The sequence below is a fragment of the Palaemon carinicauda genome, chromosome 27, assembly GCF_036898095.1.
Source record: "Palaemon carinicauda isolate YSFRI2023 chromosome 27, ASM3689809v2, whole genome shotgun sequence".
NCBI lineage: Eukaryota > Metazoa > Arthropoda > Malacostraca > Decapoda > Palaemonidae > Palaemon > Palaemon carinicauda.
This window is the reverse complement of record NC_090751.1, coordinates 24390862-24410304: the sequence shown is the minus strand read 5'-3', so window position 1 is coordinate 24410304 and position 19443 is coordinate 24390862. Positions and strand designations below refer to the sequence as shown.

Here is a 19443-nt window from a genome sequence, read left to right as displayed (position 1 = left end):
TTTTTTATAGCGGTGCATATTTGCACTGACTCACAGGGGTGCCCTTTTAGCTCGGAAAGGTTCCTGATACCTGATTGGTCGGAAGTATTTTTGTCCGAACACCATTATTCTCGAATGATTACCAAGTAATGTGAATCGAAACTTATTTATTACCCTATATTTCTCCATCAGATATATGTTTTGTCAATAAACAATGTTAAAGAATAAATATATTATAAAGAATCGTCTTGGAAAGTCTAAATTTAATAACGCAATCCGCCGAAGTCAATGACAGCAGCTTGTTTTCGGATGCACGCTTTGTAATTCTGTAATTTTTCACATATTTTAACACAAATTGGGATAAATTACACTCAGCATAAGTTAAACATGTTATTATAAACTTTCTTTGAATACCAGAATTTTCCAAAATCATGGAATTAATAAAACCCGATATTTGTGAAAACTTATGGGGAGGTAAAAGAACAGCCTGTAGCGGCCTGGTGGGAAAAAGATCCCTTCTGGCTTGTAAACGCAGGTTTTTTTTTTTTCTTTCGTAATATAGTTCCGCCTATTCCTTTCAGTTTAAATAGTCTTGCATTCTCTCTCTTCGTATTATTTTGCTTAGTATTTTCCCACATTCCTGTTCCTCACCTAATATCTATCTATTTTCCCCGATATCCCTTCTTTCATGTATGGGATATCCGCACTACGATTCCTTATTTCTTATCCTCTGTCGAAAGTGGTGGCTTGAAGGGAAGCGCATGCTAGTCTCATTAAAATAGTGTAGAGGCAGGAATAAAAAAATACTATGCTTAATTTCAGGTTTACAGAATAGGTTATACTTGCTACACAGCATAAAATTTTTGTTGTTATTATTATTTACATACTTACTGACGTAAGGTGCAAAACATAAGGAATCGTAGTGCGGATATCACATAGGCCTATATGAAAGAAGGGATATCGGGGAAAATAGATAGATATGTATAGGTGAGGAACAGGAATGTGGGAAAATACTAAGCAAAATAATACGAAGAGAAACAATGTAAGACTATTTAAACTGAAAGGAATAGGCCAAACTATATTACGAAAGAAAAAACAAACTACGTCTACGAGTCAGAAGGGATCGTTTTTCTGCCAGGCCGCTACAGGCTGTTCTTTTACCTCCCCATTAGTTTTCACAAATACCGGGTTTTATTAATTCCATGTTTTTGGTAAGTTCTGGTATTCAAAGAAAGTTTATAATAACATGTTTAACTTATGCTGAGTGTAATTTATCCCAATTTGTGTTAAAATATGAGAAAAATTACAAAGCGTGCATCCGAAAACAAGCTGCTGTCGTTGACTTCGGCGGATTGTGTTATTAAATTTAGACTTACCAAGACTATTCTTTATAATATATTTATTCTTTAACATAGTTTATTGACAAAACATATATATGATGGAGAAATATAGGTTAATAAATAAGTTTCGATTCACATTACTTGGTAATCATTCGAGAACAATGAAGGTGTTCGGACAAAAATACTTCCGATCAATCAGGTAACAGGAACCTTTCCGAGCTAAAAGGGCACCCCTGTGAGTCAGTGCAAATATGCACCGCTATAAAAAATAGACTATAGTGTTGCACAAAAATGAGAGAACTCTGCAACATATGCCTAGCTCTGTATATTACTCCAGCTTCACACTTATTCTGTGTGCGCCAGTGTAGGGATGAGAGGAAGGGACCCACTTCATAATAAATGATCTGGATTTGTATACTGTATTAACCACACTGATTTGGCAAAAACCTATAACTCAAATAGTGTGTGAATTGAATATCCATTTAGGAAAGAGGACAACAAAGCCACACTACTTCAGATGAATTAATTCAACCCAAATGATGAAGGATGTAATAAGGAAAATTTCTACCCATGAAAGAGAATGTATAATTGATGCTGTGATGATGAATTGAGGGGTTCAGGTTCATTTACAGTGGTAACATAAACCAACATTTCATTCAGTTTCAACAACCATCCAAATGTTTAAGAGTTACATATCTCAAATAGAATTTGCCAGAGGTATCTATATCTCCACATTCATGCTTCAAGAATGGCAGTAAGCTCCAATTGTTCTTGAAGACATGAGATAAAGAAATAGCAGACACTTGGCATGCATTGTTTTGTTGCAACACATCAGCATCTAACAGCACCGAATAAGCTGTTAGAAATAGCACACACATTGTAAGCCTTCTTGTTTAAATGTAACATGTCAGCATCTGACACTTCCTGAGTAAGTCATGCATTCATATGACAGAATCAGGAGGATTGTTATCCCATGTGGGGAAAAACGAGGGAAAGAGATTAAGAATTTTCAAGTGCATGGCAGAAAAAATCTGATAGCCCTAATGAGACAAGGAAGAAGATTCTAAGCATAGGAAAGACTATAAGGTAAAGTTTATATAGCAAAAGGAACAATTTAAATGTGGGGAGCATCAGAGGCCTATATTGGGGACAAAATAGGGGAGAAAAGGAAATGTACCAGACAACCAGTTTCTTCAAGTGGATCACATTGCCAGAATTATGCACAGAAAAAGGGAATCTAGTAGACAACCAGTTCTTCATGTAGGTAACATTACCAAATTAATCATAGAGGTTACTAAAAATGATTCAAGCACAGACTCAAAAAGGTCATAACAGGTTCTTAAAAAATTAAGGCTAAATCCCAGGTCATAACAGGTTCTTCGAAAGTAAGGCTAAATCCCAACTTGAAGGATTCAAGACACACCCATGGGACACAGGTCAAAGTACATTATGTGATTAAGTAAAGAATGTCCTCACAACAATACAGTATTAAAAGGCAAGCTGTAACCGTAGTTGAAAAGTAGAATACTGCAAGCCCTAAGGTTCCAATATATAAACCTGCCCAGTAGAGAAAAAGAAAGGTAAAAAGTAAACTGAAGTTTAAGAGAAATAACAAAATATGAAGAATGACTATACAGAGAAAAAAAGACTTGTGATGGTTTTGAAGATAAAGGTAATATAAACAATAAAGAAAAGGGAACTTTGATAAAGATTATAATTGATGAGGACTCAAGAAAGAGCTACTCTGAAACCTTCAACTGCAGGTAACAATAGCTTCTACTGAAAATGTAAAAGGATGAAAAGTTTGGAACTATAGGATCTATAGTAAAAATGTCCCATTTCCCTATTGCAGTTGTGGTGGCCTCTGTGGTAACATTCCTGACAGGTGATAGCTAGATGGTTTCGAGTCCTGCTCAAACTCGTTAGTACCTTTTGTCACTGCAACCTCACCATCCTTTTGAGCTAAGGATGGGGGCTTTGGGGGTGACTATAGGTCTATCAGCCGAGACCGCAAAAGCCATTGCCTGGCCTGCCTTGGTCCTAGCATGGGTGAAAATGTTATTTTCATTAGTAAAATAAATTTTTGAATATACTTACCCGATAATCATGTAGCTGTCAACTCCGTTGCCCGACAGAATTCTATGGAGGGATACGCCAGCTATCACAATACTAGAAGGGGGTGTACTTACCAGCGCCACCTGTGGCCAGGTACTCAAGTACTTCTTGTTGACACCTCCTCAATTATTCCTCGGTCCCACTGGTTCTCTATGGGGAGGAAGGGAGGGTCAATTAAATCATGATTATCGGGTAAGTATATTCAAAAATTTATTTTACTAATGAAAATAACATTTTTCAATATTAAACTTACCCGATAATCATGTAGCTGATTCACACCCAGGGGGGTGGGTGAAAACCAGTGTACAAGATTAAAGGATAGCTAAGTATCCCATATTTCATATAACAGTTATCTCAAATAACAATGAAATAATAAGTACCTGGTAAGGAAGTCGAATTGAACCGTTACTCTGTCTCTTTTTTAAGTTCGTCTTCCTTACTGAGCGCAGCGTTCCTCTTGGAGGCTGAATCAACCCAAAGGTGCTAAAGTATACAGGGCTGCAACCCATACTAAAGGACCTCATCACAACCTTTAACCTCGGCGCTTCTCAAGAAAGAATTGACCACCCGCCAAATCAACAAGGATGTGGAAGGCTTCTTAGCCGACCGAACAACCCATAAAAAGTATTCAAGAGAAAGGTTAAAAAGTTATGGAATTATGGGAATGTAGTGGCTGAGCCCTCGCCTACTACTGCATTCGTTGCTACGAATGGACCCAGGGTGTAGCAGTACTCGTAAAGAGACTGGACATCTTTGAGATAGAATGATGCGAACACTGACTTGCTTCTCCAATAGGTTGCATCCATAACACTCTGCAGAGAACGGTTTTGTTTGAAGGCCACTGAAGTAGCCACAGCTCTCACTTCATGTGTCCTTACCTTCAGCAAAGCAAGGTCTTCTTCCTTCAGATGAGAATTTGCTTCTCTAATCAGAAGCCTGATGTAGAAAGAAACTGAGTTCTTAGACATTGGTAGAGAAGGCTTCTTGATAGCACACCATAAGGCTTCTGATTGTCCTCGTAATGGTTTTGACCTTCTTAGATAGTACTTAAGAGCTCTAACAGGGCAAAGTACTCTCTCTAGTTCGTTCCCCACCATGTTGGACAGGCTTGGGATCTCGAACGACTTAGGGTAAGGACGGGAAGGAAGCTCGTTTTAGCCAAAAAAAAAAAACCGAGCCGCAAGGAACATGTAGCCGTTTCAGATGTGAAACCTATGTTCCTGCTGAAGGCGTGGATCTCACTTACTCTTTTACCTGTTGCTAAGCACACGAGGAAAAGAGTTTCTAATGTGAGGTCCTTAAAAGAGGCTGATTGGAACGGTTCAAATCCTGATGACATTAGGAACCTTAGGACCACGTCTAGATTCCAGCCTGGAGTGGACAACCGACGTTCCTTTGAGGTCTCAAAAGACCTAAGGAGGTCCTGTAGATCTTTGTTGGAGGAAAGATCCAAGCCTCTGTGGCGGAAAACCGCTGCCAACATACTTCTGTAACCCTTGATCGTAGGAGCTGATAAGGATTTTACGTTCCTTAGATGTAACAGGAAGTCAGCAATCTGGGTTACAGTGGTACTGGTTGAGGAAAACTGCATTGGCCTTGCACCAGCTTCGGAAGACTTCCCATTAAGACTGATAGACTCTGAGAGTGGATGTCGTCCTTGCTCTGGCAATCGTTCTGGCTGCCTCCTTCGAAAAGCCTCTAGTTCTTGAGAGACTTTCGATAGTCTGAAGGCAGTCAGACGAAGAGCGTGGAGGTTTGGGTGTACCTTCTTTACGTGAGGTTGACGCAGAAGGTCCACTCTAGGAGGAAGAGTCCTGGGAACGTCGACCAGCCATTGCAGTACCTCGGTGAACCCTTCTCTCGCGGGTCAGAGGGGAGCAACCAACGTCAACCGTGTCCCTTTGTGAGAGGCGAACTTCTGAAGTACCCTGTTGACAATCTTGAACGGCGGGAATGCATACAGGTTGAGATGGGACCAATCCAGCAGAAAGGCATCCACGCGAACTGCTGCTGGGTCTGGAATCAGAGAACAATACAAGAGGAGCTTCTTGGTCATCGAGGTAGCGAATAGAACTATGGTTGGCTGACCCCACAGGGCCCAAAGTCTGCTGCAAACATTCTTGTGAAGGGTCCACTCTGTGGGGAAGGCCTGACCCTTACGGCTGAGGCGATCTGCCATGACATTCATATCGCCCTGAATGAGCCTCGTTACCAGCGTGAGCTTTCGATCTTTGACCAAATGAGGAGGTCCCTTGCGAACTTGAACAACTTCCTCGAATGAGTCCCTCTCTGCTTGGAGATGTAAGCCAAGGCTGTGGTGTAGTCGGAGTTCACCTCCACCACCTTGTTAAGCTGGAGGGACTTGAAGTTTATCAAGGCCAGATGAACTGCCAACAACTCCTTGCAATAGATGTGAAGTGTCCTTTGCTCCTGATTCCATGATCCCGAGCATTCCTGTCCGTCCAGTGTCGCACCCCAGCCCGTGTCCGATGCGTCCGAGAAGAGACGGTGGTCGGGGGTCTGAACAGCCAAAGGTAGACCTTCCTTGAGAAGAATGCTGTTCTTCCACCACGTTAGAGTAGACCTCATCTCTTCGGAAACAGGAACTGAGACCGTCTCTAGCGTCATGTCCTTTATCCAGTGAGCAGCTAGATGATACTGAAGGGGGCGGAGGTGGAGTCTCCCTAACTCGATGAACAGGGCCAGCGATGAAAGTGTCCCTGTTAGACTCATCCCCTGCCTGACTAAGCATCGGTTCCTTCTCAGCATGCTCTGGATGCATTCTAGGGCTTGGAAGATCCTTGGGGCCGACGGACAAGTCCGAAAAGCTCGACTCTGAAGATCCATACCCAAGGAAACAATGGTCTGGGATGGAACGAGCTGAGACTCCTCAAAATTGACCAGGAGGCCCAGTTCCTTGGTCAGATCCATAGTCCATTTGAAAATCTCCAGACAGCGACGACTTGTGGGAGCTCTTAAAAGCCAGTCGTCTGACGGAGCCGGACACAAGATCATGATACTGCTGCACAGTCTGTAAACTGTCAATCATGGGCAAGCGAGGAAGTACAGTGACAACCCGAATCTGTCTAGACTATCTGGGTCGTACAGACAACTCCTTAACGGGTTGCTGAGGTTGCCGCACTGCGTCACAACAAGTCCCTTCTGTTGGTTGTTGAACGTCTTCCCCGTGACACATTGACTCCGTAAACAAAAAATCCTCTAACAAGGACTAAGCTTGGACTGCATGTCATGCAACACAGCTCAAGGTCTATGGGAGCAGGTGTGGTAACAGACGGGATTAGCGGCTGAAGTGGAACCATTACTTTCCCTGTAAGCATGTTATGCTTAAATAAAAGTCCATAAGAGGTTATGCAGCTAAAGGCTCCCTCCAAATGACAGAGTCCTCAAGGGAATATCAGAAGGAGGGAGAAAAGAACTTTCTCATCTACAGGGACCTTATCCTAGAAAAGCTAAGTTCTCTGAGTGAGGGTTCACTGGTGCAAAAGCAGCAGACTAGAAGGCAACGTTATGAAACTGCTTGACAGTCTAGTGAGTTGGCAACAACCCAAGATATGTTGAGAAGCATGCGGTAAGGTATGCAGAGCATGATGAATGCAGAGTATGCTGTATGCAGAGCATGCTGTATGTAGAGCATGTTGTATGCAGAGCATGCTGAATGCAGAGCATGCTTGAATGCTGAGCATGTAGTAAGCAGAGCCTGCTGTAAGCAGAGCCTGCTGTAAGGAAAGGAAAGCAGAGCGTGTGCATGGCGTTTAACATTCTTAGAAATTCCATGACCAGTGCTAGAGTGCTTTATGCATGCTTGCATGGGGTTTAAAAATCAACATAATGTTTACCTTACATTCATAACTCATGATTCATATTTTTGCCATGGTTTGAAAATGGAGGTAAGGTATGCTGAACAGCAGAGTCAGAACGAGCTGGAACAACAACAGTGGAAGGTGCAGAAAGTTCCTGTTCCTGTGGTATGAGTGGAGCGTGAAGAGACCGAGGTTGCGCAGAACAAGGTAAAGTTCCCGCAAGCAGAGGTGTCTGAGGCGCAGGAACAGGGTGCACGGGTTGAGCTCGGTGCAGCAGCTGAGGAGACTGACTCACAGGTGGAAGAGGTTGTACCTCCACCGAGAGTTGCACCACCGGTGGAGCAGCCAGGGGAGGAGGAGGAAGAGTGGAGTAATCCTCCTGATCCCAAACCGAAGGTTGCCTTAAAGAAGGCTGAGGCTGAACAACACTGGGAACAGCGAACACAGAAAGAGGTTCAACATCGTACGCCTGGCAGAAGGTGCTGCGACTGGGTGCAGCGAGTGCAGGCGGGTTGAGCACAGGCTGAACGGGTGCAGGTGGAGGTGCAACACTCTCAGCCCGACACTCACGCAACAGGTCCGAAAGCTGTGCTTGCATGGACTGTAGTAGAGTCCACAACATCGTACGCCTGGCAGATGGTGCTGCGACTGGGTGCAGCGAGTGCAGGCGGGTTGAGCACAGGCTGAAAGGGTGCAGGTGGAGGTGCAACACTCTCAGCCCGATACTCACGCAACAGGTCCGAAAACTGTGCTTGCATGGACTGTAGTAGAGTCCACAACATCGTACGCCTGGCAGATGGTGCTGCGACTGGGTGCAGCGAGTGCAGGCGGGTGCAGCACAGGCTGAACGGGTGCAGCCGGTTGGTGCACCACCGGTGCAGGCGGGTGCAGCACAGGCTGAACGGGTGCAGGCGGTTGGTGCACCACCGGTGCAGGAGGAGGAGGAGGTGCAACACTCTCAGCACGACACTCACGCATCAGGTCCGAAAGCTGTGCTGCATGGACTGTAGTAGAGTCCACAACATCGTACGCCTGGCAGGTGGTACTGCGATCAGGCGGAGCGAGCATAGGCGGGGGGGAGTGTAGGCCCACTCTCAGCCCGACAAACTGATGACTGAGGAGAGTCAGAGCTAACCCAATGACTGCATCCGGGTTGTTGAACTTTACTTCGTACGTCTGGCATAGGTCTGGACTTTACGTTTAAGAGGTCTAGAGACCTGAGACCAGCGTTACTCTGCCTTTATTTTCTCCTCTAAATCTCTTCTGCAGACGAGCAAAATAAGGGCTCAATCGTCTGCGGGTGGGAGTGACGGTCTCGGTAAGACACGCCCACAACCACCGAGGATACTTCTGTGCGCCGATCAAGGCCTGCCGAACCCTTTTGCCCTTCGACATTGCTTCTCCCCTGGGCTTGGGAGCTTGCAAGAGGTCCCGGACTGGGAGGACGACTGGCGCGCACAAAAGTACCCTCACGCATAACACTGACATCAATCACTTATCACTTTGATTTCTGTTGCACTTATTCACTGAACTCGAAACTTTAAGTGGTTTGTACCTGAAACACGCAATTCTATCCTTCTCAAAAGTTAGTAATTGCGAAAACAGAATTACAATGTAACAGAAAAATCTAATGAAAGAAAATTCAGTGGCTGGAAAGAGACTAAACACTAGATCACTCTAGAAACGTTTAGTTTCTTCCCCTATAGAGACTAGGGATAAGAGCAAAACGATAACGACGTTACTCGTACGCCTGGCAGGCTTGAGGGAAACGTTTATCCTCTTTCTCCCTCCGTCTCTATCTCTCTCTCTCTCTCTTGACTTAGAACCCGAGAGAAGAGCCCAATCATATATATCGTTAAAACATATTATTGTTAAAGGAAAAAACTGAAATATTTCCCAAAAAGAAAAGTTCCTTATTAGGATCAAAACCATTAAGTTAAGAAAGAATGAACAAAACGCTAGACACGGTTACTCTTACTGCAATGTGAAACCGTGAACATTCTTTCTCTATCGTAACGATAGAGTGCAAGTTGAAACGTTCTGAACGTCAACAACTGCCGAGACAAACAAAACGTTAGTTCAACTTTGAAAAAGTACGAGACTATCAAAGAAATTCTTTCAAAGACCTTAAAATAGCATAATATGTTAACAGGTAAAACCGAAATGACGGGCTCACGATAATTAACTTCGGTACCAAGAAAAGACCGCCTACTATTAGGAAGGTCGAATATAAACAAATATAAAAATTAATTTTAATAAGTTTATAATAAAAGGAAGTTAATCGAAGAGGCCTATAAGAGGCGGAGAGATATAAAATAAATCTATAACTTTGTTAAGCAAAATTAAGAAAAAGAGTCTATACTCTCTTAGACACCAACACTTCCGTCTAAGGGAAGGGTCGGCCATTGAAAGGTGAACGAGAGTTCATACTCTCTTCGTCACCAAAATTAATCAAATTAATTCCAAAAGCTAACTAAGCTAAAATAGAAGTTTCCAGTAAAGCGACAGCCGAAATCAAAGAGAAATACTTCACCAAAGTCGTGAAAATACTCCAAGAACATAAGCGTATCCCAGAACGTCTTGTCAGAAGCACGACAGAGGAATAATTGAGGAGGTGTCAACAAGAAGTACTTGAGTACCTGGCCACAGGTGGCGCTGGTAAGTACACCCCCTTCTAGTATTGTGATAGCTGGCGTATCCCTCCATAGAATTCTGTCGGGCAACGGAGTTGACAGCTACATGATTATCGGGTAAGTTTAATATTGAAAAAGGGGGTTTGGGGGCTGATCAAATGTATATATGGTCAATCTCTAAGGCATTGTTCTGCTTAATAGGGCAATGTCAAAGTCCCTTGCTTCTGCCATTCATGAGCGGCCTTTAAATCTTTAATTGCATCTTCCATAATGCCTTTGTGGATCTTTCCAGGACCACTAAAATGAAGTTTCCAACCAATTGTAGAACCTGTGCATTTTTTCCAGTTCCCTGATCTTGTCTATGACAGGATACTGAGGGGTTGGTGACCCACATTTGCTGGAATCTGAGTGGTGTGATGAGGTCATACTTTGATTGAAGACATTGGCAACTTTGCAACGAGTTGCCAAATGAAATTAAGAGGGGGATGCATACTGCATGTCTAAATTATACCATACCTGCATCATCACATCTGTAATTTAGGCCCTTAGGTCCAGCTGAGGTGAGTCATCAAGTTTCAGCTTGTTGTCCAGGGTTGAAAAATAGCTAGTTGAATCCCTATAGCTACCAACACGCCTACTCAGTGCTGTTGTTCAATGACTTCTCCGAAGGAGAGATCTAGCACCCATTGCTTAGGGAGTATACAAGGAGTCTGCAGATTTCTTGAATAAACCTGAGTACACAACTCTTATACTGTGTTCTTTCGCTGACACAAAGATATCAACTCACAATGGCATACCAGTTCCAAGTGAGTGCCTCCTTAGTTCTTCAAATATGAGATGGCTATCCATGTTGTTGGATATAAAATAGACAATCCATTCTTAAGACGGCGTCACAATTGCTTGGATGGCAGGAAAAAAGCTCTTATATGTAATAGGGCGACATGAATCTTCTTCCGATATCATGTGCTCCACACATTTTGTGTCCAAGAACACCAGCATTCCTGAATGTTCTTTTGTGTTTGGGTTGACTCTAATAAAGGTCCACCAACACTTCATCTGCAACTAAATCTAAATTGTCAGCCACTGTCACTGCTGTACAACAGTTGATGAGCTAAAGCTGGAGGCTAATCAAATGCTACCAAGACTTGGCTATTGGGCAAGGATGGTTCTCTACAAAACTGCTGGATGACCATGAGCAACCTCTCATACAAACTTACATCAATGAGAGGCAACTACATGATGCAAACTTGTTACCTTTCCTTCCAACAAGAATAGCAGGAAATTTCCTGAGGATGTGTGTATGGGAATATGGGAGATGGTGTCATTCCCATAAAATTAGGCCAGAAAATTGTTCGTCATTGAAAAATCCTTAGATTTTATCATCTTCAACCACAGAGGTTCAATGTAGGAACTTTTAGTTATAAGAGGTCTATAATCTGCCTGAAACCTTTTGATGCCTTCAGAATTATGAAAAGGCAACAATTAAAACTGCTTACTGAATTGGCATTTTTAATATCAACTCAACTTTCACACTGTGTGCTTGGAATATCTGACATGAACAAAGGAACATGAGGAACTGAGGGAGGTGACAGAGGAAGGCTCAAATCCAGAACAGGTGGTGATATCAACTATGAAGGATATGAACAAACTAACCATCTCTCTTCCCAAATATCAAGCATTTCCGTAGACATGGCCATACCAGAAGATAAAACTATCCAATGGGTAGAAATAATCTACATGACTAGGCTGTTGGAGCCCCATTTTGGCTGAAAGAAATAGAATGGCACCCCCATCACCTCTAAGGAGGAAAATGGGTATGTTACTAGCACTGGTTAATTTAAGGTTACGGGCAGTAGGGAGACTTCCAAGATGAAGCAAATTGGATGTGGATATTTTCAAGATCAACATTGCAAAAATGACTATAGCAACAACTGAGGTTTTGTCATTGTTTGACAACCATTACTGGTTATTACAGGACATGGTTATATACATAGCAAAAGATTATCCTTCTTCTTTCTATCTGAAAACAACAAAAAAAAACAGTCCTGACACATGTACACTGTCCTAGCATCAGCAGGGGAAACTAGACAGCTTCAGGCTTCATTTGTTTGAAACTGAATTGATGCTTATGATACTGTATATCATTCAATAAATGACAATTATTTTCATATATATTTAACTTAGTAATTAACACAAAACTAAAATTATTGAAAAGTGCCAAATATTCAAATCGGTGTATGATGTTCAAAACTAACATACATTAGTTGTTGTAACCTTATTGGTAACATCTCTGCCGGGCTATCACCAGATGGGTTTCAAGTCCCACTTGAACTCGTTAGTTCCTTTAGTGCCTGCAACCTCGCCATCCTTGTGAGCTAAGGATGAGGGGGTTTGGGGAGCCTATGGGTCTACCTACTGGGTCATCAGCAGCCATTATCCTGCTTACTAGGTCAAAGTCACTGTCTCTTGCCTCTGCCATTCACGAGCGACCTTTAAACCTTTTAAACGTGTGAAGGGGCCATGCAGTGTAGGGTCCTAATTTGATGAAGTTGGTCAAATAACCTTAAAACCCGCCTTGACTGAGGTAAGCATTGATGCTCATACTGAAGCTAGGCAGCCTAATTTTCTGTGGAGGTCAAATTCTTCTATCTCCTTCACCAGAGATACGGAATGAAGTAATTAGGGGTACCACAGGAGTTAGAGAACTATCAGATAAGATCCAAGAAAAGATGAGAAGAGATGAACAGTACATTGGGAGAAGAGTGATAGAAATGGAGGTGCAGGGAATGAAAAAGGAAAGGGAGGCCAAAGCGAAGGTGGATGGACTGCATCAAGGATGACCTTCGATCAAAGGGATTAACCGGTGATGAAGTGTGGGACAGAGGTAGATGGAGAATGCTGGCCAGAAACAATGACCCCTCATAAAAGTGGGAAAAGATGCAGACAAAGAAGAAGAATATTAAAGATGATGTAGGAGTTAAGATTGCAATATTAAAAATTTCAAAAGACTCAAAGAATTGCTGGTATAAGGATAACATTATACTGTTAAGGGAACTAGAATGTACATACCAAAATAAGAGAGATAATGACAAGTATAAATGTATACAACTTAATGGGAAAAATATGAAAGCTAGATAAGTTATTAGATGAGACAAAAACTTATACGAAAATAAAATATGATATTTTGATTATAAAATAAATTTTTGAATATACTTACCCGGTGAATATATAATAGCTGACGTCTCCGACGTCTCGACAGATTCCAAAAACTCGCGAGCGATCGCCATGAAGGTTGCGGGTGTGCCCACCAGCGCCGACTATCGGTCAGATACCGCAAATACATGTAAACAGCCTCAGTTCTTCTCTTTCCGCTGGGTCTCTATCGGGGAGGAAGGGAGGGCCTTTAATTTATATATTCACCGGGTAAGTATATTCAAAAATTTATTTTATAATCAAAATATCATTTTTAAATATTAAACTTAGCCGGTGAATATATAATAGCTGATTCACACCCATGGTGGTGGGTAGAGACCAGTATTAATACAATAAAGGCGTATATGCTTAGAGTTTTTGACAGTTATATCATAACAAAACCCAAATAAGTATAGGTACCTGGTAAGGAAGCTGACTCTGACGATTACTCTGCCTTGTTAGTCCGCTTTCCTCACGAAGCCCAGCCATCCTCTCAGGATGCTGAAAGACTCCCAGGAGCTGTTATATCCAGGGCGGCAACCCATACAACAGGACCTCATCAAAACCCTTAATCTGGGCGCTCTCAAGAAATGATATTTGACCAACCGCCAAATCAAAAAGGATGCGAAAAGCTTCTTAGCCTTCCGTACAACCCAAAACAAGATTAAAAACATTTCAAGAGAAAGATTAAAAGGATATTGGAATTAAGGGAATGTAGTGGTAGAACCCTCACCCACTACTGCACTCGCTGCAACGAATGGACCCAGTGTGTAGCAGTCCTCATAAAGAGTCTGGACGTCTTTTAAGTAAAATGAAGCGAATACCGACTTGTTCTCCAAAAGGTCGCGTCCATAATACTTCGCAGAGATCTGTTTTGCTTAAAGGCCACGGAAGTTGCTATAGCTCTTACTTCGTGCGTCTTGACCTTAAGCAAGCAACGATCTTTTTCACTCAAGTGAGAGTGAGCCTCTCGGATTAAAAATCTAATAAAATACGACAAAGCATTTTTAGATATAGGCAATGATGGCTTCTTAACTGAGCACCACAAGGCCTCAGATCCACCTCGTAAGGATTTGGTACGAGCTAAGTAAAACTTAAGAGCTCTAACTGGACACAGTACTCTTTCAAGCTCGTTGCCTACGATCTCTGACAGGCAAGGTATATCAAACGACTTAGGCCAAGGACGAGAAGGCAGTTCATTTTTGGCCAAGAAACCAAGCTGAAGTAAACATGTGGCTTTATCTATAGAAAAGCCGATGTTCCTACTGAAGGCATGGATCTAACTGACCCTTTTAGCCGAAGCCAAGCACACTAAGAAAAGCGTCTTGAGGGTGAGATCCTTCAAGGAGGCTGAATGTAATGGCTCAAACCTGTCGGACATTAGGAACCTTAGGACCACGTCTAAGATCCATCCAGGAGTTGCCATACGACGCTCCTTAGAGGTCTCGAAGGACTTAAGGAGATCTTGGAGATCTTCATTATTGGACAGATCTAAGCCTCTATGTCTGAACACAGAAGCCAACATGCTCCTGTAGCCCTTAATAGTGGGAGCAGAGAGGGAGCGAACATTTCTCAGATGCAGGAGAAAGTCTGCAATTTGGGCTACAGAGGTACTGGAAGAGGAAATGGATGATGACTTGCACCAGTCTCTAAAGACTTCCCACTTTGACTGGTAGACCTTGATGGTAGATGCTCTCCTAGCTCTCGCAATCGCTCTGGCTGCCTCCTTCGAAAATCCTCGAGCTCTTGAGAGTCTTTCGATAGTCTGAAGGCAGTCAGACGAAGCGCGGGGAGGCTTTGATGAAGACTCCTTACGTGGGGCTGCCGTAAGAGATCCATCCTTAAAGGTAGACTCCTTTGAACGTCTACCAGCCATTGAAGTACCTCTGTGAACCACTCTCTCGCGGGCCAGAGTGGAGCAACCAATGTCAACCTGGTCCCTTCGTGAGAGGTGAACTTCTGCAGCACCTTGTTTAGGATCTTGAAAGGTGGAAAGGCATAAACGTCCAGGCGAGACCAGTCCAGCAGGAAAGCGTCTATGTGGGCTGCCCCTGGATCTGGAACTGGAAAGCAGTAAGTCGAGAGCCTCTTTGTCAGAGAAGTTGCTAAAAGATCTATGGTGGGTTGACCCCATGTCATCCATAGCTTCTCGCACACAGTCTTATGCAACGTCCACTCCATGGAGATGACTTGTCCTCTTCTGCTGAGGCCGTCCGCCAAGACATTCATTTTCCTTGCACAAATCTCGCCAAAGGAGAGATGTTACTTGCCTTAAATGGAGTTCCTTCTGATCCGTGGATCAAAGACCCGAGCATTTCAGACTGTCCATTGGAGCTCCCTAACCCAAATCCGATGCATCTGAAAACAACACATGGTTTGGGTTCTTGATCACAAGAGAAAGACCTTCTCGAAGTCTGATGTTGCTGTCCCACCAAGTCAGACATGTCTAGACTGAGTTGGAGATTGGGAAAGAGATACTCTCTAAGCCCTTCTCCTTGTTCCAATGGTTTAGGTGAAATTGGAGAGGGCATAGGTTGAGTCTCCCCAGAGAGATAAACTACTCCAGCGATGAAAGAGTTCCCACGAGGCTAGTTCAAACTCTTACAGAGCAACTGTTTTTCTCTTGCAAGTGAAGGACTTTTAACAGAGCTTGTTCCATTCTTGCGGGAGACGAAAAGGCCCGAAAAATCAGACACTGTATCTCCATTCCCAAATAAAGAATAGTCTGGGATGGGGTACTGTAAGTTACGACTTCTCTACGCTCACTATGAGACCTAGCTCCTTGGTTAGGTCTAATGTCCATTAGAGGCTCTCCAGACAGCGATATAATGACGACGCACTGATTAGCCAGTCGTCAAAATAAAGGGAGGCTCTGAATCCTCAAAAAATGTAGAAAGCTTGCTACATTTTGCAAGGGCCTTGTAAAAACAAGAGGAGCAGGAATGAGGTCGAAGTACAGTGCTCGACATTGGTACATTACTTCCCCGTCCACAAACCTCAGATGTTGTTGAAAGTTTGGATGAATCGGGATGTGGAAGTATGCATCCTGAAGGTCGAGAGAGACCATCCAGTCGCCTTCCCTTACTGCTGCCAAGACAGATTTGGTAGTCTTCATCGTGAAGTTTGTCTTGACAATGAACACATTGAGCGCACTTACATCTTAAGTACTCCTGCAGAGAACGTGGCTGCCAGATCATTGGAGCCATCCCTGATAGCCTTGTTCCTGCAGAGAACGTGGCTGTCAGATCATTGTAGCCATCCCTGATAGCCTTGTTCATGCATGACATAATTTGTACAGCAAAACTTCAAACGCTCGAAAAACTCCTAACAGGAGATGGTCTAGCTCTGAAGCCAACCATAAAATCTAGGAGCGTCTCATGGCCAGGCGACGGGGAGAGTCTATGAGGCTTGAGAAGTCTCCCTGGGCAGAGGCAGGAACTCCCAAGCCGAGAACTTCTCCCGTGTCATACCAGACGCTTGCTCTATAAGCCAGTTTAAAAGGAGGGAAAGCAAAGGCTGTCTCCCCCAAACTCCTCCTGGTGATCAACCAGTCGCCTAGCAAACGTAAAGCTCTCTTAGAAGAGCGAGAGAGCACTAGCTTAGAAAACAACGGCTTCGAAGTAGCTAGGCCTAGTGTAAACTCTGACGAAGGCGAACGAGGAGCAGCAGTTACAGAATGGTCAGGACAAAGATCCTTAAAAATCAGCATGATTTTTTTTTTTTTTTTTTTTTAAAGTCCATAGAGGGCTGAGCAGCTTTAGGCTCCTCTCCGTCTGACAAAGTCCCCAAAGGAATATCAGTAGGAGGGGGAACAGCAACTTCCTCATCTGAAGGAACCTCGTCCGACAATTGCCTAGTCTCATGCCTGCCGCGGTGCCAATGCTTGACAGGCAAAGTCCACACGCAAAGGAGCAGCAGTAGCAGTCAAGGAAGCGACGTCATGTCGCTGCTGAAAGGACTGACCAGCAACAACAACAGGAGTTGATGGACGCTCGACGTCAAGTCGAGACTGCCTTGACTGCCTAGACTGAGCAGTCAAAACAACCCTTGACTGCGGTGCTTGACGCTCAACGTCAAAACAAGGCAACTGAGCTGGTTGGCGAACGTCCTGAACGTCAACACGAGACTGCGGCAGCGGCTGAACGTCAACACGAGGCCGCGGCAGCGGCTGAAAGTCAACACGGGACTGCAGCGAGTGAGGATCCAAGTCACGTGACTAACGTGACAAACTACCGACATCACGTTTCATAACGTCAAAAGGACGAGTAAAAGCTCGTTTGGGCGGCTGACGGCCAGAGTCTCGACCAGCATAACGGCGAGGATCATCGTGAACCTGCTCAACGGTATACTCCTCCACAAGGGAGGCAAGCTTAGTCTGCATATCCTGCAGGACAACCCATTTAGGATCAACGGGAGTCGGGACGGGCCGAGACGATGGTAACGTCTGTGTTGGCAAAACATTGCCTTTACTGAGACTCTCGGAGCCCGTGTTACGCTTACGTTTAATCGGCGAAACAGTCTACCGACGACTGCAAAGGGTCAGAGCTGTCCCAATGGCCACAGCCAGGACGCTGGACCTGTCCTGAAGGGACTGACTTTCGCTTCAAGGGTCTAGAAACCTTGTCGCCAAGGTTTCTTTTGCGAAAAGTCTTCGGATGACAAGGAGAACACAGTCTCACCCGTCTTATGGTAAGGGCGATCTTGACGAGAAACGTCCGATACCAAAGAGGGAACGTCTGTACGTTGGTTAAAGCCTCTCGTGCCCTTAAGTCCTACGACATTACTTCTCCCTAGTGCATGGGAGCCTGAAAGAGGTCTCGGACTAGGGGAGCGACAAGCACGAACAGACGAACCCTCGGTCGCAACACTAAATACACTTTGCGCACTTATCACTTTATCACTACGATTTTCTGTTTTTCGCACTTACTTCACTGATATCGTATTTTTCAATAATTTCACATTAGGCATGAATAAAACTGATTTCTACCTGAAGCACGCAATTTTTCCTTACATCAAAAGGTAATAAATGCGAAATGAGTCGTATAATGTAAGCACATTAGTACAAAATGAAACACACATGCAAAAATCAGTAAACATATATATCGAATAAAACAGAAATATATGAAGTTAAAAAGGATCAGTGACTGGGGAGGAGACTAAACACTAGTTCACTAAAGACTACGTTTTCAATCTCTCACCGTACAGTGCCTTGGGACGAGAATAAAAACTAAAAACGTTTTATCCTCTCTCCCCGTACAGAGACTTGGGACGAGAGTAAAAAACTGAATCGAGAACAACGTTACTCGCTCCCAAACTCCTTACTTGGGACGAGAATAAAGATCGGATCGTTCTCTCTTTCTCTCTCTCTCTCCGTCTCTCTCTCTCTCTCTCTCTTGTCACACACAAGAGAAATGCCCATTCACCCATCGTCAATAAACAGGTTATTTGACCAAAGGAAAAAACTGAAAGGGCTAAGAAATTGAAAATTAACAAGTTCCTTTAAATTAGTATTTAAAACACTTCAGTTTGAAAGAAGAATAAACAAAACGTCAAAATCGATTTACTCTTTCTGCAAAGTGAAACCGTGATTCTCTCTTTCTCTATCGTAACGATAGAGCGCAAACTGCGTAGCATAAATAAACCAAACGTTAGTTCATCTTTGAAAAAACAGCACGAAGACTATTCAAAGAATATCTTTCTTAAAATATTTTCTAAAAAATATTCATTTCATGACTCTTACAGAGCAAATGATTTAAACTTAACGAAAATAAAAGTTGAATGGGCTCAACGTTGTTTAACTTTGGTTTCCAAGTTAGGACCGCCTACATCTCGGACTAGGGGAGGAATAGGTAGGTAAAGGCCGCATATAAACAAAACATAAAATTTATCTTGATGTTTAGTGTAAATGGAAAGCTAATCGAAGAGGCCTAATAAAGGCGGGTGAGATATAAAATATATAGAGGAAAATCTATAATTATCAACAATAATTTATAACGTGATAAAATAAATACTAAAAGCCTAAAACACACTTCCGTACACTGAGGGAAGGGTCGGCCATCTTTACTCTATGGAAAAACCAGAGATAAAAAAGCAAGGGCAAAACACTTCTACTCTCCTTTCAAAAGCATTTCTTTTGAAAATAGTATTGAATAATCCAACACGGCGAAAGCAATAAAACCAAAACCAAGTACTTCACCAATTCGGTAGAAAACTCGAGGTCATAAAGCGAGTATGGAATCGACTTGTCGATGAAACCGACAGAGAAGAACTGAGGCTGTTTACATGTATATGCGGTATCTGACCGATAGTCGGCGCTGGTGGGCACACCCGCAACCTTCATGGCGATCGCTCGCGAGTTTTTGG

At 43.3% G+C, this 19443-nt stretch overlaps 1 protein-coding gene across 1 annotated transcript in view; it reads right to left on the bottom strand.

The window, feature by feature from the left end:
• The window catches only part of LOC137620608 (E3 ubiquitin-protein ligase TRAIP-like), a 112606-nt gene that overhangs the window by 2543 nt on the left and 90620 nt on the right, over positions 1 to 19443 (bottom strand). The window lies entirely within an intron of this gene.